Below are 20,753 nucleotides of genomic sequence, written 5' to 3'. Positions count from 1 at the left end.
TCCAAAAAAGTTGGTCTGTTGTGTAAAATGTAAGTAAATGTTAAGAAAAAAAGGAATGCAATGATTTGGAAATGTCATATAGCCATATCTTCTTCACAGTAGAGCAGAGAACACATATTAGAGGGGGAAAGGGAGATATTTTTCCATTTAATTTTTAAAAAATTTTTAGAAATGGATGGCAGCAACTTATCTCACAAAAGTTGGGACGGAGCTGTGTCCACCATTGTGTGGCAGTCTTACAACAGTCTGGAAATGTCTGGGAAGTGAGGAGTGTTGTGGTAGGAATGTTGTCCCATTCTTGTCTGATGGAGGATTCTAGCTGCTCCACAGTCTTCGCTCATCTTTACCAGATATTTAATTTCCTAATGTGCTAAAGGTTTTCTATTGGTGGAAGGTTCGGACTGCAGGCTGCCGGTTCACCCCGGACTCTTCTTCTGTGAAGCCATGCTGTTGTGATGAATGCAGTATGTGGTTTAGCATTGTCTTGCTGAAATCTAAAAGGTCTTCCCTGAAAGAGACGTTGTCTGGATGGAGTATATGTTGTTCTACAACCTCTATCTACAGCTCAGCATTGATATTGGCTGTCAGGATGTGTGCGCTGCCCCTGCCATAGGCACTAATGCAACCCCATAACATCAGAGATGTAGAAATGTACGCTGATAACAAGCTGGATGGTCCTTCTCCTCTTGAGTCTGCAGGACACGGCGTCTTTGGTTTTCCAAAATTATTTAAGATTTTGATTCATAGGATCTCAAAACAGTTTTCCATTTTGCTTCAGTCCATTTTAAATGGGGTTTGACCCAGAGAAGACGCCAGCATTTCTGGATTGTGCTATATGGCTTCTTTGCATGATGTAGCTTTAACTTGCATTTGTGGATTGCACGGCGAACTACATACACAGACAATGATTTTGGGAAGTATTCCTGAGCCCAGAATCGTGCCTGTTTTTAATGCAGTGACACCTGAGGGCTCGTAGATCTTGAGCATCCAATAATGATCATTGGCCTTGTCCCTGATGCACATGAATTTCTCCATATTCTCTGAATCTTTTGATTAGTTGCTGTATATGGTAGGATATTCAGTCATCGCAATTTTATATTGGGTAGCATTTTTCTAAAATTGTACCAAAATTTTTAGATGCAGTTTTTCACAAATTGGTGACCTCTGCCCATCTTTTCTTTCTGAGAGACTCTGCCTCTCTAACATGCTCTTTATATACAGTCATGTTACTTAGTAGAAAGTTGACCCTCTAGCTGTTTTTCATTAGTAGCGCTTGCCTTATCAGCCTTTTGTCACCCGAGTTATTTTTTTTCTAACTCAAAGAGAAAAATGTCTCCCTTTTCCCTCTGATGTTCTATTGTGAATAAAATAGGGTTAGATGAAAGTCCTAAATCACTGCATTCTTTTTTTTTTCTTTACATTTATTTACAGTTTACAGGATTGGGGTTGCAGTTTCTGACCTCAATTATAGATAAGTCTGTCGGTCTCGGAGACCATACCCCCTCCCAACAAGCCCGTCCACTCTTCAAAAAACAAGCGGCTGGGCCAGTGCAAAATAAAGCAAAGTTGCAAATTTTTGTGCAATTTTTTTAACTGAGGAAGGACCCTGCTTGGGTTTGAAAAGCATTTTATTTGGCACACAAATTAAAAGAGGGATTTTGAACTGCAACTTTATTTGTTGATGACAGCAGCAAAAAAGACATAGTTGTTAGCTTTTGTAACCAGCAAAATAGTGTCTGAAGCAAAGGGCTAACGAAGCAGAACCATCGCCAGCAGTCCCAACTAATCGAAATTGCAGAAGAGCACTGTCCCTTCAGCACAACCACAATAGGTAAGTGGAAAACTTTCAACATCCACCACACTGACCCTTTTTTTTATAGGATTCTGCATATGAAGCGCTTCTTTTATATTCTACTTGCCCGTTACAAAAAATGAAAAGGACATTATAAAAAATGATTTCCGTGTAAAGCAGGCAGATAGCAAATGTTAATTGACATTATTGTGGTATAACTGTCCTACAAGCAAAAATTAACCAGAACTGAAAATTTATTGCAATTTTAGAGACATTTTGGTGTCTCTCACAAACGCAATTTATTTACCAAAATTTACTATTAATCTAAAGTTCGTATCATGAAAAAAAATAGTCCCAATACGGCTGCCTTCACATCTGCGCTGCAACCTCTGGTACAAAATGCAGAGCCTTTTCTTACGGTAAAGGCCGGGCAGCTGAGTGGAAACCGAACGGACCCCATTATAGTAAATAGGGTCCGTTCAGTACTGTTTGGTTCCGTCATAAAACAGACGTATTTGGCCAGGGCATTCCCTTTTCCTGCTCCCCAGACGGAGCAGAACGGACCCCCGCTGCAGATGTGAAGGCAGCCTAACTCAGATCATTAAGAGTATTCCGTTGTTCGCATATAAAGTTACACGTTGATAGCTCGCCTGCTATCTCCCTGGAACTCTTAGAGCCTTTTACACGTCTGACCGTTGCTCTAGCGATAATCGCACTTGCGCTTTCACACAGCAGCCAGGATTACTAAGGGACCGGTGGCAAAGGGGCCTGGAGATCGGTCTAAACAGGTTGTCATCCATAGATAAACGGCTGCCTTTTTACACGGGCCGATCATTACTTGATTTTTTTTAATGCTAGCACAATGTACATGGACAACAAATAACGTTCGTTGTTCAGAGCAAGCCGCCATTTACACTGAACGACTATTGTTTAGATTCCCGAAATTCAGTGAGAAACTGAACAGAGTAGGATGCGAGGCTTTGGCTGCCACTCTATGCTGACGACAACCTCAAACTATTAATGGGCTTATAGAGGTTATAAAGTTGAATTCTGATATTTTTCAAGGTTCTGCAATTCGCCCTGGCCCAAATCCTGACTGAGAACAGCCTATTCTTACCTAGTCAGTGCTTGGAGGGTTTGTTTGTGCACCCGCTTTGAAGGGGGCTTCATCAGAGAAAATACTGTACAGGGATTGAACTGCAGAGGACTGGGGTAAAGTTATATTCTCTAATGAAGCCGCTCCAGACTGTTTGGGACAGCTGGAGGATGGATTGTCCAGAGAAGAAACTGGGAGTAATACCATGAGTCATGTCAACAGTGAAGCATTCTGAGACCATTCATGTATGGGGTGGCTTTTCATCCAAGGGGGTGAGCTCACTTAGAATATTGCCTAAGGACACTGCTATGAATAAAGAAAAGCTCGCTGTTCCTCTGAAACGGAGCACAGATGAGAAATCTCTGACACACTCCATACTCCTCAGTCATTTCTGAAGAAGAGGTGTATCCCCAAAACGCGTTATATTGGCTGTTTTTAAATTTATTCATAAAACAACTGGGGGTAATACTTATTGAAATATTTGTGAGAGTTGCGCCAATCAAGTCTACAATTATTTCTTCCTCCTCCCAGTCTACTCGCTACGCTCTATGTATATGGGGTTGGCGTTGGTGGACACCTCACTCCATTTCTTATAAGGAATATTAAACCTAGAAGCTCAAGGAGCTCCAACCCTACCCCTTTTTGTCATGAATAAAGAAAAGGCATCTAAACCTCCTCCAAGAGCAACTTCTCCCAACCATCCAGCAACAATTTGTTGATGAACAATGCTTTTGATGGAGCACCATGTCACAAGGCAAAAGTGATAACTATGTGGCTCGGTGAAGAAAACATTGAAATTGTGGGTGCATGGCCAAACTCCCAAGATCTCATCCCATTGAGAACCTGCAGTCAATCCTCTAAAAGCAGGTGGACAAACAAAATAGACAGAAATGATGGTAAAGCCAATAGTCAAGATTTGGCTCAGAAGCTGATCTCCAGCAATGAGGTTTATAAATAGGGAACATTCGGAGGTGTGGTGTAAATTTTCGCTCTTGAGATCGTTTTGGCACGCTGAATAGCCTACAAAAACGTGCGTTACCTTCCGATGGAAGTCTGGACGCAGATCCCATTGCAAGTGTAATAGTATAACAATATTACAGCAAACCTAAAAGAATTCAAATTAAACCTTTTTAATGTATACTCTATATCCATAAAAACAAATTCCTAATATAGAAACCTAGTTTAGTGTTAGCAGCTTGTGCTGATACAGAGGAGCGGTGATTGGTGATTGTTGTAGGGAAAACATTTGCACCTTGAAGATGATAAGAAGCAGGATTCAGTTCCTACAGCCAGCAGAAAAAAAAAAACTCTAAAAAACAATTAAAAGATAATATTGATAATGAGCGTTCTATAATACATAGTAACATTGCCTTGTTCAGCCTAACATACTATGTCCATCTAGTTTAGTCTGTTTCCACCCCACCCCCTCCTTGTTGATCCAGAGGAAGGCAAAAAAAAACCCAATGAGGCCGAAGCCAATTTAGCCCATTTGGGGAAATAAATTCCTTCCCAACTCCATAATGGCAGGGATTATAACAGAATTAAAATCATATAAGATAAATAAAAGTGTTAAAAGCCCTTCATGGATAACTTATTGACATAGAACTGAAGAAAACAGGAAGTGATCATAAAACAATATAAAATATATATTAACCCCTTAATGACACGGCCTATTTTGGCCTTGAGGACGCAGCGATTTTTGGTATTTTTTCATTTCCATTTTTCAAAAGCCATAACTTTTTTATTTTTCCGTCGATGCGGCCGTATAAGGGCTTGTTTTTTGCGCGGCGAACTGTAGATTTTTTGGTTCCATTTTTGGGTACATAGACTACATTGTAAAACTTTTATTATTTTTTTATGATCGTAGGGAGAGAAAACGCATCAATTCTGCCATAGATTTTTATTTTTATTTTTTTTAAAGCGTTAATTATGCAGCATCAATGACACACTACATTTTTTTCTGCAGGTCAGTACGGTTATAACGATACCAAAATTCTTATTTTTTTTAGGTTTTTCCACTTTTCCACAATAAAAACCCTTTTTTTTTGGAAATTATTATTTTTTTCTAAACTCACTGCATTCAAAGTCCTATAACTTTTTTATTTTACCATGGATGGAGCTCTGTGAGGGCTTATTTTTTGCGAGACGAGCTGTAGTTTTTATTGGTACCATTTTGGGGTACATACGTTTTTTTTGATCACTTTTATTGCGTTTTATGGGAGGCAAAATGCTAAACATTAGCATTTTGCCTCCGTTTTTTAGCACTTTTTTTAACGTTTTTTGCCGTGCAGGATAAAAAGCATGTTCAATGTATTGTACGCGTCATTACCAAATATGTGGAGTTTTTATTATTTTTTTATGCTAATATGAAAAAAAGCATTAAAAAAAAGGGGTTTTTAACTTTTTTTTTTACATTTTTAGTTTTTGAACTTTATTTTTCTCTATTTTTAAACTATCTGTGTCCTTCTGAGGGACTTTTACTGTAGCACTTCAGATCGCTGCGATAAGGCATGGCAGGACTTCTTCCCTGCCATGCCTTATCGCTTACTATAGCGATCATAGGCTATGGCAGTACAGGACGCCGGTATCCGGTATCTCGTGATAACATCATGAGAGCCGGCTGGAGAACCCTCTTCCTGCCGCAATCTCCTTGGATCGCGGCAGGGAGGGGGTTAACAGCGGGGGGTGGCATCTCCAATGCCCCCCGCTGTTGTGGCTACTAGTGACAGCTGGCTCCAATGTGGGATAGCGCGAGATTTGCTATGATCTCTCGCTATCCCCATGACGTAAGGGTACGTCATTTTGCAGGAAGTACCCGCCTCCCATGACGTACCCTTACGTCATGGGGCGGGAAGGGGTTGAACATATGACTGCAACTCTATGACATATAAGATAAACGGTGTGGTTGAAATGCCAATAAAAGATTAATACAATGTAAAATATATGAAATACACAATTGTAAAAATGCATGATTCTTAATGTTTTTCTAACCCAATGAGATTAACGCCGTGACTAATGACGTATTACTTTCCTGTATTAGAAGTAAACCAAGTCAATAACCGCTCAGTGTACGCACGCCTTAAGCAGAGTGAGCTGTATATCTGCCGCGGCTCAAGTCTACGTATCTGTGGGAACTGATAACTATCTTTGTGTAGTTTTTGGTCTCCTTCATGCATCCAGGTACGAACTAATTTGGACCTCAAGACCTGAAAGGTTATGTGGCCGCGCAGCGGTCCTTAACAGTTGGCGTAGTCGGCAGGATTTACCGATTGACTCTTGTGTCACTCATCGGACGACGACATCGGACTGGGAGGACATATATCCACTGTGCCAATCACCCTCCCTCACACAGCCCAGTAAGTGTCATATTTATTATATGATGTCTGCCGTTGGTCTGTTTGGCTCAGTTGATTGACAGATTCCCATGTCAGTCGGATGTTTGATGTTTGGTATTATAGTTGTCATCGGTAAAGAAGTTTACCTCAGGTCTTGAGTGGTCTATGACACTAGGGGACAGAATCTTTTAGGACGTTATAAATTGTATTATCGAGCATACTTCTCAGGTACTTCAGATCCCGGTTGAGAGACGGCTTCGAGAGTTTAGTTTATTGAGCATACTTCTCAGGGACTTCAGATCCCGGTTAAGAGACGGTTTCAAGGTTTAGTTTATTGAGCATACATCTCAGGGAGTGATTGAGCAAACGGCATCAGACGTGACAATTGTGATTACGTGATTGAGCATACGGCTTCGGACTCCAGGTTGAGAGACGGCTCAGAGTTTAGTTTCGGAACATGTTTAAATTAAGGTACCTGACAGTGGTCTGTTTGATCCTGTCCACTTGGTGTCATGTAGAGGTGGTAAGGAGTATGTTAAGAAAGTCAAGAAGTTATGTGAAACTGTTGGTATAGTCATTGAGCAAAAGGCTCAGGCACTTAGAGATATACTTCCCAATGTGTCATTGAGCATAGGGCTAGGCATACGCAGTTGGTAGTATGTAGAGTCAATAAGTGATGTAAAGTTGAAGTCAGAAAGTTGCAGTTTCAAGATGGCGATTATTCATATGCTTTGATTTGAAGACAAAGGAAGGCAGCCCTTCTTCACCATCTGAGGGCACCGCCCCGGCCGTGTCATGGATGATGTTTTTTTCCCCTTTGCTCTGCCCCTAGATGGCCGTGTTGTTATTGGGGCCAATACCAGTCGGTATATCTTGATACGTGTCTAGTATGTAGTATTCCTGGACCCTCCCGTCACCATCGCCCAGTCAGGCCACGCCTTCGGTGGCCATTTCAGTGCCAGCCATGGCCCAGCGGCCATTTTAGCATCTGCTGTAACAATACCTTCAGCTGCTGCTCAGGTGTCATCTTAGCTCCGCAGCAGAAATGAGCTGGCCTCTGACCTCCCATCTATGTATGTTTTTACCTGGCATACCAATTCCTTGCACTGCAATGACGAGTGCCTTTTCTAAATTTTGCATAGAAACAGTCAAGTCCCCTCATCGTGCCTGCAAACAGCCTTCTCCCGATTATCTGTTCTGCAGTCTGTGTTTAGCACCCCCATCCAAAGTAGGTTTGTGCTTAAAATTGTCCACGAATGTAGTTGTCGCAAAAAAAAAAAAAAAGGGGGAGAAATGTGTCATGATGCGTTGTCCATTTCTCAAAAGTCAGATACTGCTGAGCAGACGGCAGTAGAAAAACTTACAGAAGGAAGGAGGGGGTCAATACGTGATAATATATATAGGAATAGATAGAGGGTTAACACTTGATTTGTGTAAAGCTCTGTTCCCCCTTGTCACCCCCCCCTTCCCTTCAGAGTTTAATGAGATTGAAGTGAAAGCCTTGACTTCGCAGAGAAGGAATGTGTGCTTCTCAAGGCCAAACATTAGAGCGGAGAACCCTGGACAGTAGCTTTGTTTGCTTGCTTGAATAGAATAGAACCCGTAATGAATCCAGTGAATCATACTGTCTTAAAAATAGGAAAGGTAGGAATTCTAAGGTATATTCTTGCTGTTGTGTAAATGTCAGTTCTGTGATTGGTTGGACGTGTGTGTAATTGCTAAATGTGTGTTCCTTTTATGGGAAATATTAGTGATGAAGTGGTTGTTGTGGAATCTGGTGTACATCTCTAGTATTACAAACAGTTAAAGTTTGATTGATTCCAGGGAGAGATGGGAATGATTGAATGCACTTGTTTGCAAGATTTGGACAGTTGCATCATATGCGTTACGTCCTGTGTGAACTCTTACTAACATTTGAATGAGAGAGACAGACTTGACCGCATGGATGGATGAGAGTTCGTGACCCATGTTTGGACTGTGATGAATGTAAAATGTATGATGCAGATATTTACTGGGGATTGAAGTGTTTTTTTCTCCCTCTGCATGGGACTTTGCTTGTTTGTGATGTGGATGGGCAGACTGTGGAGTTTGAACGAAAGTGTGAAGAAAGACACAATCGGCCAGTATCAAAGGGGTGGAGCTAGATGATGTAAAAGTACATAATGGGAGGGGCTGAGAATCTTGAGCAGCTAGTAAAAGTTTTTTGTTTCCTCAAATTTGATGAGACATTGCAGGCAGGATCAGATTAATAATGAATTTGCTTAAAGAATATCACATTCCAAATATTAATAGATGTTTGTAGATTATTCTGCCCTGATGTAATTCATGCCTCTGTTATTGGCACTGATATCTTACAGGCCTTATCTGCATCCATCCAGTTCTCACCAGATGGATCGGTACGGGTTGAGACCTCAGGTGCCGGTTCAGAAGAGTTTTGTAAACTAACTGCTCCAACAAACACCCCTCTTTTTTTCCAGTCCAGAAAAGACACTAAAGGGTCAGCCAGGCACCTACCGCATGTAGGCGCTGTGTGCTGATGATCTGGAAGCCTGCCAACAAGCCACAATTTCACTGTTAATTTTTCTTGCAGAAAATGTCTGTAAAGCTTCTAAAGACAAACTCCAGTTCTGCAAAATAAAGGTTGTTCTCCTGGGTCACTACTTAGCCCAAGGAACTGGACATCTGACATAGGAACAAAAGACTGCTGTCCAGGCCATACCTGTATCTACATCCGTTGCCAAAGTCCGCACCTTTCTGGGCCTTGTTTCATGCTGCCGCCCATGGATCCACTCGGTTTCCTCTCTCATGCAACCACTCTGACTGTCTTTCAATCATTCTTTTCTCTCTCACCCCTGAAGCAGCTCTCTAGCCTTGGGTATTCCCAACTACACTTTACCCTTTACTCTTTTCTGTACTGAACTTTCTGGCCATGTGACGACAGTGTTGACACAAAAGGACGACCACGGCCACTTAGATACTACTCCATGAGGCTGGATCCAGTGGCTCGAGGAGCTCCCTCATATGTTTGTGCGATGGCAGCAGTACAGGCAATGGTTGACAAATCTTCTGAGTTGGTATTGGACTACACCCCCCCTTCCTAGTGGTCCTCACCCCTCATGACATCCAGAGCATACTCACGCAAGTGCAACCCAAGCACTTATTTCTGGCCTGTCAGATCCGGCTACAATGTGCTCTTTTCATTCTTTCTAATGTTGCTACTACTTTGAACCCGATTACTCTTCTTCCAATTGAGTATCCTGGTTCAAAGGGGGGAGGAGGAGAAATAGGTGATCTAGATATTGCAGATCAGCTATTTTTAATGTTTTTCCCAGCAAAGATTCTGATCTATTTGAAATAGAATATCAGCATGATTGTCTAGCAGTGATGCAACAAAAAAATTTAAGTTTTAAAAAAAAGTTACTGAAACCCCTTGTTAACAATGCATATTTTGAGTTGTTTTTTATAGATGGTCCCAGGGTGAGGATGGACAACTCCACACTGGATATGCAGTGGTCACACAACAAGATGTCCTAAAAGCAGAATGCCTCCGCATGTCTCAGCACAAGAAGCGGAACTGAAGGCTCTCACTGAGGCGAGTAGAGTGGCAGAAGGTAAGACGGCAAACATGCACACTGACTCCCGGTATGCATTTGGCATAGCTCATGATTACGGCCCAACATGGAAGGCCAGACAGTTTTTTACCTCAGCAGGACAACCAATTAAGAATGGTGCAGCGGTGCAGAGTCTCATGGAGGCCCTACTACTACCTGGCAGTGGAGAGTTCACACCAATTCCTACACCGGAGAAGCAAGAGGCAACGCCATCACAGACCACACAGCAAAGGCAGCGGTCCTGAAGCCATGGAAGAAAAGAAGAATTTGACAAAAATCTTGGACATTGACTAAACTTTGGACTTTGACAAAACTTTGGACATTGATAAAAACTTGGACTTTGATAAAAACTTTGGACTTTGATAAAAACTTTGGACTTTGATAAAAACTTTGGACTTTGATAAAAACTTTGGACTTTGATAAAAACTTGGACTTTGATATGCTGAAGACTTTACAGTTACAAGCCAGCAAGGAAGAAAAAGACAAATGAACTAAATATGGGAGCAGCAGAAACAGGACGGTGTATGGCGAACAGTCAACAGAACTTGCCTACCACAGTCCCTGTGCCCCGTGATGGCCCAGCTGACGCACGGAAAGACACACCTCTCAAAGCAGCAATGATGTTGATGCTTGAACGAGGACAGGTGGCTCCTGGGTTTTCTGTAGCTGCTGCATCATTTGTCCAATTTTGCATGATCTTTGCCGTAAGCAACAGGGCAGAAGTAAAATTTGCCACATAACACTTGCCTGGGCCACTCTACCCATTTCAGGGATTGCCAATTGGCTACATTCAGCTCCTACTTGTTGGGAAGTATGAATATGTGCTTGTTGTTGTTGATTTCTTTTCAGGTTGGAGAGACCTACTCTGTTACCAAAGTAAATAAGCAGGTAACCGCACGGAAGCTCATGAATGAGGTAATCCGCAGATGCGGGGTACCAGAAGTGATTGAGTCAAACAAAGGTACACACTTCACTGGTTAAATAATGCAATACCTCATATCCACTTTGGGTATATCCAAGGCCTTTCACACACTTTACCATCCACAGAGTAGTGGGAAAGTAGATCCAAAAGGCAATGGAGGAAATGGGCAAATTTTGAATTGAGTGTCTTCCATTAGTTTTTTCTTTTTCTCCGGAGGGTACATGCCACAGTGGCCAAGTTTGGGAAATGATTCTCTTGTTAATTTTGTCATAGGTCTCTCCAAGGAATTGTCAATAACGCATTCTGCAGTCTCTGCTTTTCTCCTAGGTCCTACAGACGAGCGTCACAATCTGAAACCAGGTGACAGGGTCTATGTGAAAAAGTTTGAGAGAAGAGCCCGGTTTAAAGGTCCCTACCAGATGCTGTTCACCACCCCAACTGCAGTCAAGCTTGAAAGAAAGTCCACTTGGATCCACACCTCGCACTGCAAGAAGGCCCTGGGTCCCAGAGCACAGAACTCATGATCCTGCATATCCTTTACAGGCTATGGGCAGGGTTGGGGACCTGGGCGGAAGTGGCTGTCACAGTGACATTGTGGTACAATTCCTCTAACACACACAAGTAGCCATGTACACCTTTGACTACTGTACACTAGCCCCCTGTTTCAGGGATCAGAACAAATTAATACAATCAATAAGACTACACTGAGGGTGAGAACCCAACAGCGCATCATGCTAAGAGAGAAATAGACGCTCCAGGTAGCAGTTTTGATCTACATGTATAAATAGATGCAATAGGAGTGCCAAGGGGGGTGCCAGATGAGTTCAAGGCCAGACCCCAGGCAATGGCTATATGCCTATAATACAACAGGGCGATTTGTCCCCTTATGGATCTGTCTCAACAGAAACAGGGGTGACCACTCTAGTTTTCCAGCCATTAGAATAGAATAGCATGTGTGTTGTAGATCCCTTCTGTGCCTATTAGGTCTTCGCGTTTAGTTAGTTAGGATTAGTTGTCGGGGAAGGGATTAGCCCTTGGACAGCTGGCCAGCAATGATAGGTAGGGCATAGATCATAAACTAGAGATAGGGAAAGCAAACCTTACCCCGCCCAGTAGAAGTTATAAGGTATTGTTTATTTTGAGACAGTTTCTAGGGGGGATTGAGAAAGTACAGGCTCATAAAATGGAAGAATCTGTCTCAAAATGGCCGCTAGATACAAAATGGAGCATTATAAGATGTAAATAAGCTTGTGTGTAGTGAAACAATAATTCAAGCAGAAATAGCTTTAGAGCATGAGATTCGGTGCAATGTCTAATGATTTGTCTCTGTTCTTTTTCATGAGAACCAAGTCTGGACGCAGTTGTTATCAGAAGAAGCCCTCCCACACCTCCATTCGGAGACTTGGACAAAGGAACTGACTGTACTACAGCCACCTGAATCACAAAGTGAATACAAGGGAGGACCAGGGAGGACCAAGATAACGCTGGGAGAAACAGACATTTGAAGAACATTACAGATATATTCTCACTACGCTGATTGCTGAACAATGCATGATTCTTAATGTTTTTCTAACCCAATGAGATTAACGCCGTGATTAATGACGTATTCCTTTCCTGTATTAGAACTATACCAAGTCAATAAACGCTCAGTGTACGCACGCCTTAAGCAGAGTGAGCTGTATATCTGCCGCGGCTCAACTCTATGTATCTGTGGGAACTGATAACTATCTTTGTGTAGTTTTTGGCCTTCTTGATACATCCAGGTATGAACTAATTTGGACCTCAAGACTTGAAAGGTTATGTGGCCGCGCAGCGGTCCTTAACAATGCTGTGTGAAAACTCCCTTACAGAACATCTACAATGGAGCTACAAGTCCTTTAACATCATCAGCGGTTCAGGGGCCACACTGACGGGGACTGTTTCCCTCTTTAGAGCAAACTCCCTGTTTGTCTATGAGATCCTCACAGCTCTGGAACTTCTAGCCTCTTTTTTAGGGATCCATTCCCTCTCAATGATGATTCGTCCTCGTCTTCAACGGAAACTCTAAGATCTGTAACACAGGAACAGCTTTTCCTGGTCCTTACCCGAACATCTATGGTCTGTTTTACAGGTTATAGCAGGTAACTATTGCCTGGGCCCTTTTGTTCATGGACTCTTGGCTGCTCTCACTTGACCAGATGAGATCCCGCAAATGTTTGATCTGCAGCAATACACGTATCAATGAGGTGCATTGGATTAGCCCATTAACCCCTTGAGTGGCAAGCCCAGAAATTTTCCGGGACGAACTCCACTGCCCATAGCGATATAGCCCTGAAGATTTCGGGGCTATGTATCACTATGGGAGCTGCAGAGCACAATGCCATAAGCTGTGGCATTGTGCTCTGCATGTACAGACCCACACAGAGCAGTGCAGGACTTTGAAAAACAGAAGCAGGAAGATATTGCCGATCTGCCGGCAATCTCCTGTTTCTGAATTCCAACTCGTGCACTGGTTTGTTTACAGGTTGCCATAGAGACCATCGGCTTGTCAGAAGTTAGCCAATGGTCTCTGTGGCAGGAAGAGCTGGTGCTTGGCTGTCAGAGGATAGCCAGGCACCAGCTCTACACAGCAAAGAATGGAGAAAACCTCCGATCTCTGCTGTGTTAACCCTTTACATGCAGCGGTCTATGCGACTGCAGCATGTAAAGGCCTGTCACCATCGGACCCACGGAATGTGATCAGCGGGTCCTGATGGGTCTCTGTGGAAGTCTCCTAAAGGGACTAAAAAATTTTAAAAAGTAAGAAAATTATTAAAAAAATTAAAATAAAAACACTTGTCTCCCTTTACTTTGTAAAAAATGTAAAACAACATTACACATGTGGTATCCCTGCGTCGTAATGACCCAGAAAAGGAAGTTAGTACATTATTTACCCCTTAATGACACGGACCCTTTTTTCTTTTTTCCGAGCCGTGCGGGTGGCATGGCAGAACGCCTATCAGACCGCAGTATAATGTAATGCTATGGCAAAAAAAAATCTAAACTATTGCAAAAAAAATAAGTAAAACAAGTTTGAAATAATAATAAAAGTAATAAAAGAATCTGAATAATAAAACAAAAATACATATTTAGTATCGCAGCCTCCGATCTATCAAAGTAACACATTATTTACCCCGCGTGATGAACGTTGTCAGAAAAAAAAGAAAGGCAGAAATGCGTTTTTGTGGTCATCCTGTCTCCAAGAAAAAATGCAATAAAAAGCGATCAAAAAGTCGTATGTATTCCACAATGCAAACTACAGGACGTTGCGCAAAAAATGAGCCCTCACACAACTATGGCGATGACAAAAATGGCGGCAGAAAATAATTGTAAAAAATAAGTATCTTTGAAAAAAAAAGGAGTACAGCAAAAAAACAACCCATAGAACTTTGGTATCGCAGTAATCTTACCGAGCCAGAGAATGACGTCATCAGGTCATGTCTGTTAAAGTGTGTACGACATAGAAACAAGACGCACCGAAAGATGGCGGAATGTCGCTTAGGTGGGAACTATCAGAGGTTGGTCCAGGGATTAGTCTGACTGCCATTACATAGTAACATAGTATGTAAGGCTGAATGAAGACAATGTCCATCTAGTCCAGCCTGTTAAAAAGTAAAGCGCGCTGGGCAGTAATCCACCTAGTCGTGATGGCGGTATGCCTTCAGCTGTCACTCTACCCCCCAGCAAGCTGGGTACTCATTGCACCAACCTCGGAAGGACAGAAGGCTGAGTCGACCCTGAGCCAGCTACCTGACGTACGCGGGGATTGAACCCGCACATCTCAGGTCGTGAGCGAGAGCTTAGCACTGCGTAAAGCTGCCCTAATGGTCTGCCCCACACGAGGCCCGGTCTGTGCCACACGAGGCCCATTATGGAGTCAGGAAGGAATTTTCCCCCCAAAAGGGCTGATTGGCTTCTGCTCTTGGGTTTTTTTTGCCTTCCTCTGGATCAACAACACAGGAGGCTAGACAGGCTGGACTAGATGGACATTGTCTTCATTCAGCCTAACATACTATGTTACTAATAGAGATGAGTGAGTATTGTCCTTAGCGAGTACCTGCCCACTAATCCTCCCCCTCTTCCCTAGTGTTCCCTATCCCTCCTAGCTTTGTGTCATCAGCACATTTGGTCATTTCCCCCTCCATCCCCCTTCTGTGTCCATGCAGCACAGAATGACCCCAATACTGGCATCAACCCGAGGAGAGACTCCTAGGCAACTCCAGCACAGGAGTCACATGGATGCTTCCATGGAACTCTAACCCCGCCCACATGAGTCACATGGGCGTGATGTCACCGCAGGTCCTTCAGCCTCTAGTAGTGAGCTGGCTGATGACGTCACTGTTCCTGGACTGTCCAGCGTGCATATTAGCCTTTTACTCCCCACTTCTACAGGAGCCAACCTAAACAACCAATCAGCAAAACCAAACAACCAATCACCATGAAGCAGCCAACCCAAATAACCAATCACCGGGAATGAGTCAATTCAAATGACCAATCAGGTTGCGAATGGTGCGGATTTGGGGAGTAATATAGATATATGCGTCTGGCGCTGTATGACAGCAGACACTTCCTGCACAATGTGTCTCCAGCTGCGGACGGCAGCGGCCATCTTCCTGTAGTCTGTCCCTACTGTCATCCATCCATGTGAGCAGCTGCCTCCTCCTCCCCTCCCAGAGCCGCTGTGGATGGTTGCTGCTCCCACAGGTAGGAGCTCAGGCTTGACTTGCATTCCCCTTTTCCTGCGGTGTCCTTCCAGATCTCCCCCTGACGTCTGCAGGGAGCGCTGAAGGCAAATCGCATTGCAGACGCAATTACAAAACACATACTGTTCTACGCAGTCCAGCTGGTCACGTGGCTGCACAGCGGTGGTGGCACTACCGTCATGGCAGCCGGCAGCGTGGCTTCACAGCGGTGGCCGCACAACCATCATGGCAGCCGGCTGCTTGATTTTACAGTGGTGGCGGCACGACCGTCATGGCAGCCGGTGGCATGGCTTCACAGCGGTGGCTGCATTACTGTCATGGCGTGTGGCTTCACAGCAGCGGAGGCACTACCGTCATGGCAGCCGGCAGCGTGGCTTCACAGCGGCGGAGGCATTACCGTCATGGCAGCCGGCAGCGTGGCTTCACAGCAGCAGCCGCACTACCGTCATGGCAGCCGGCGGCGTGGCTTTACAGCGGTGGCCGCACTACCGTCATGGCAACTGGAGGCATGGCTTCACAGCGGCGGCCGCAATACCGTCATGGCAGCCGGCGGCGTGGCTTCACAGTGGCGGCCGTACTTCAATCATGGCAGCCGGCGGCGTGGCTTCACAGCGGCGGCCGCACTACAATCATGGCAGCCGGCGGCGTGGCTTCACAGCGTCGGCCGCACTACCGTCATGGCAGCTGGCGGCGTGGCTTTACAACGTCGGCCGCACTACCGTCATGGCAGCCGGCAGCGTGGCTTCACAGCGTCGGCCGCACTACCGTCATGGCAGCCGGCAGCGTGGCTTCACAGCGTCGGCCGCACTACTGTCATGGCAGCCGGCAGCTTGGCTTTACAGTGGTGGCCGCACTACCGTCATGGCAACTGGAGGCGTGGCTTCACAGCGGCGGCCACAGTACCGTCATGGCAGTCGTCGGCGTGGCTTCACAGCTGCGGCCGCACTGCAATCATGGCAGCGGTCGGCGTGGCTTCACAGCGGCGGCCGCACTACAATCATGGCAGCCCTCGGCTTGGCTTTACAACGGTGGCCGCACTACCGTCATGGCAACTGGAGGCGTGGCTTCACAGCGGCGGCCGCACTACAATCATGGCAGCCGTCGGCGTGGCTTCACAGCGGCGGCCGCACTACAATCATGGCAGCTGGCGGTGTGGTTTCACAGCATCAGCCGCACTACCGTCATGGCAGCCAGCAGCGTGGCTTCACAGCGGCAGCCGCACTACTGTCATGGCAGCCGGCAGCTTGGCTTTACAACGGTGGCCGCACTACCGTCATGGCAACTGGAGGCGTGGCTTCACAGGGGCGGCTGCAGTACCGTCATGGCAGTCGTCGGCATGGCTTCACAGCGGCGGCCGCACTACAATCATGGCAGGTGGCGGTGTGGTTTCACAGCGTCAGCCGCATTACCGTCATGGCAGCTGGCAGCGTGGCTTTACAGCGTCGGCCACACTACCGTCATGGCAGCCGGCAGGGTGGCTTTACAGCGTCGGCCGCACTACCGTCATGGCAGCCGGCAGCGTGGCTTTACAGCGTCGGCCGCACTACCGTCATGGCAGCCGGCAGCGTGGCTTTACAGCGTCGGCCACACTACCGTCATGGCAGCCGGCAGCGTGGCTTTACAGCGTCGGCCACACTACCGTCATGGCAGCCGGCAGCGTGGCTTTACAGCGTCGGCCACACTACCGTCATGGCAGCCGGCAGCGTGGCTTTACAGCGTCGGCCACACTACCGTCATGGCAGCCGGCAGCGTGGCTTTACAGCGTCGGCCACACTACCGTCATGGCAGCCGGCAGCGTGGCTTTACAGCGTCGGCCACACTACCGTCATGGCAGCCGGCAGCGTGGCTTTACAGCGTCGGCCACACTACCGTCATGGCAGCCGGCAGCGTGGCTTTACAGCGTCGGCCACACTACCGTCATGGCAGCCGGCAGCGTGGCTTTACTGCGTCGGCCACACTACCGTCATGGCAGCCGGCAGCGTGGCTTTACTGCGTCGGCCACACTACCGTCATGGCAGCCGGCAGCGTGGCTTTACTGCGTCGGCCACACTACCGTCATGCCAGCCGGCAGCGTGGCTTTACAGCGTCGGCCGCAGTACCGTCATGGCAGTTGGTGGCTTTTCAGCGGTAGCTGCAATGAGGGTAGTGCCGCCACTGGTGGCTGCCGTGGCTGCCACCGCCGCTGTGAAGCCACGCCACCGCCCGCCACCAGCGGCGGCACTACCCTCATTGCAGCTGTCGGTGGTGGCACCACCGTCATGGCAGCCGGCATCGACACTACCCTCATGGCAGTCGGTGGCCTCACAGCGGCAGCCACACTACTGTCATGGAGATTAGGACTCCTACATATTTGGTTTTCTTATTTGGCTGCACTTAGTTTTTCTATTCAAAATGAATAGGAAATAGAATTATAAATGTGATCTCCGCCCTCCTCCGATATTAGCGGGCGCTCCGGCGTGAACCCTAACAAAGCTCCGTTGTTGGTGGCACACTTGTGTTAAACTCTTGATTAATATTTGAAAACAAATTCTTCAAATTTTGGGCAACTCATGTCAAGTGTGCACAGAATGAATTTCCCCAAGGGATGCCTGGGCGCGGGGCTCCCCCAGGGGACGGCCGGGCGCGGGGCTCCCCCAGGGGACGGCCGGGCGCGGGGCTCCCCCAGGGGACAGGCGGAGAGCTGCACATGATTCTTGTGCTTTATAAAATGTTTGTTTTGTGAGAAGGAGGAGACAGACGAGGATGAAGGTCCCAAAACTCTTGGGGGTACCATGAAACACGGACCATAACTTTTGGCTTCACGACCCACATGCAGGACCTGGCCAAGCTTCCTAGACCATGTATCTGTAGTCTTCTGCAGCCTACCCACTGAGAAAGTTCTGCAGTGTCAGACACTATAAGCATCTTACTGGAACCTCAGGTCTGGAGAGTAGTCGCCAGGAGCCAGGAGTCAGCAACGGAAGTCTCAGTTTGCAGCACAAAGGGGTAAATTAGTCAGGTGAAAGCCAGAGGTCATTATCAGGAGGTCTTGTCACAATAGGGGGGGGAACAGGTAGAAGAGGAACTGATCAGTCAAGCTGTAGAGCAGAATAATCAGTGGCAGGGTCAGGCTTTTATAGTGAGCCTGATTAGGAGCAGGGGGCGGGGCTAAAATGCAGACAGGAAGTTGATTTAACAGGAGCAAGGACAATGCAAGGATCAGCAGATCACTGCGAAAATTGGGGTAGGTATTACTACCGGGGAAACACGGTAATAATGGGTCAATACACAAAACTACATGTGTTTTTGACACGTATGACCAAGAGATTATTTACATTCCAATGACAATCACTATCGCTTATACCACCGAGTTTTTTCATATAACTTTCGCAATTCCTTAACATAGATCGCCTATAATGGGCTTCTTTTTTCTAACTTTTATATTAAAGACATCTCGTTTCTTTCTGTCGCTGCTAAGCAGCCCGGTTTTCTTTAAAGACAGGATAAGCGCGCCCACGATTGTCACGACCCGATGCAAAGAAGCTCTTTTTTTCCCCTTCACTAAATGCGCACGCCGTTCAAACAAACTATCGCTCAATTATGGTTTAATTATCGTTTAATGCAAACGCTACACAACTATAATCTAACAATTGAAATGCCGGCTGCTGCGTCCATTTTCCAAAAATTTTCATTAGGTAAAAGCATCCATCTTTAAAAGCAAAAACATTGTTCACTTTTGATCATCATAACGAATTTTGAGCGATAATCGTCGTCTAAATGACCCTAAGGAGAGGAGTAAATACTTAATTAGTCCACTGATAAGGATGTGAAGGATTTATGGTCCCTGAATTAGTGTTAGGGGGTCACCTGGCCAGCGTGTTATCTGTTTTGTAGATTTCTCATACTTCCCACTCATGCATGAATCCTCTTGAAGAATTTAACCCTCTATTGAACGTGTCAAAAGTTGTTGTAAATTTGTACTTCCAAATTCTTCTATGACTTTGTGACTTGAACTTGCCTCTTAATATGGTGACTTTCATGTGTTCTAAGTTGTGTTCGTGACTAGAACAATGCTGAGTCTTGGGTAATTCTGTTTTTCCCCTCTTTAATTGTGTGGTGATGTGATCTCATCCTGCTCTCAGTTTTTGTCCTGTTTTCCCAATATAAAGCCCCCCAACAGGACATTTACTGCACATGATCAGGTACACAACATTGGACGAAGAACATGTGCATGTCCCTGGGATCTTATAGTCCTGCTGTGTGTTGGGGATCCGTATCCTGTCTGCAGTCTGTACATGTCAGCAGGTCTTACAGCTCCTTACCTTACAGGGATCCATTCCTTTTTGTGTGTCCGAGGGCAATGGACTCTTGATTATAAGGTTCCTAAAATTTGGAGGTTGCCTGTAACACAGAAGCGGAGGGTCCAGGATATAGTTTTCAGACGGTCATCCTTGTGCAGGGTATGATGGAGTTTCTTTGCGGTTTTCCTTAGTACCTCTAGCTGTGAATTGTAGGTCACTACCAGGGGTACACAACCATTTTCCTCCTCTGTGTAGTTGAGTAGTTGATTTCTGGGTGTCCTGATGGCTCTGGTGATTTCTGGGTGTCCCGATGGCTCTGGTGATTTCTGGGTGTCCCGATGGCTCTGGTGATTTCTGGGTGTCCCGATGGCTCTGGTGATTTCTGGGTGTCCCGATGGCTCTGGTGATTTCTGGGTGTCCCGATGGCTCTGGTGATTTCTGGGTGTCCCGATGGCTCTGGTGATTTCTGGGTGTCCCGATGGCTCTGGTGATTTCAGGGTGTCCCGATGGCTCTGGTGATTTCTGGGTGTCCCGGGGGCTCTGGTGATTTCTGGGTGTCCCGGGGGCTCTGGTGATTTCTGGGTGTCCCGGGGGCTCTGGTGATTTCTGGGTGTCCCGGGGGCTCTGGTGATTTCTGGGTGTCCCGGGGGCTCTGGTGATTTCTGGGTGTCCCGGGGGCTCTGGTGATTTCGGGGTATCCCGGGGGCTCTGGTGATTTTGGGGTATCCTGGTGATTTGGTCATCAGTTGAGGTGGGATAGTAGCTTTGATTTAAAAATGTCCCATTAAGATGGTATAGATGTTTTTCTCTGTCTGTTGGGTTGGAGCAGATCCGGTTGTATCTGATGGCCTGGCTGTGGACGATGGACTTTTTGTTGTGTTTCAGATGGGAACTGTCCCATCTGTTGCTGTTCATACACGTGGTGTTGAGGTTGTTTATGTTCTTGCGGAATTTTAAACACTGCAGATCTTACAAATAACCGCAGATGATGATAGG

At 45.9% G+C, this 20,753-nt stretch overlaps 1 protein-coding gene across 3 annotated transcripts in view; it reads left to right on the top strand.

Moving 5' to 3' along the window:
• Positions 1 to 15,179: 15,179 nt before the first annotated feature.
• Positions 15,180 to 20,753, top strand: part of LOC136588088 (zinc finger protein 436-like) — a 41,450-nt gene continuing 35,876 nt past the window's right edge. For 2 of the 3 annotated variants that reach the window (XM_066587034.1, XM_066587032.1), the window contains exon 1: positions 15,180 to 15,478. The gene's annotated coding sequence lies outside the window, so the exon portion shown is untranslated. The remainder of the gene's footprint in view (positions 15,479 to 20,753) is intronic. The other variant, XM_066587033.1, reaches the window with a different exon arrangement.

Source organism: Eleutherodactylus coqui, chromosome 13, assembly GCF_035609145.1.
Source record: "Eleutherodactylus coqui strain aEleCoq1 chromosome 13, aEleCoq1.hap1, whole genome shotgun sequence".
Taxonomy (NCBI): Eukaryota; Metazoa; Chordata; class Amphibia; order Anura; family Eleutherodactylidae; genus Eleutherodactylus; species Eleutherodactylus coqui.
The sequence above is the reverse complement of the archived record's forward strand: the minus strand, read 5'-3'. Positions and strand labels throughout refer to the sequence as shown.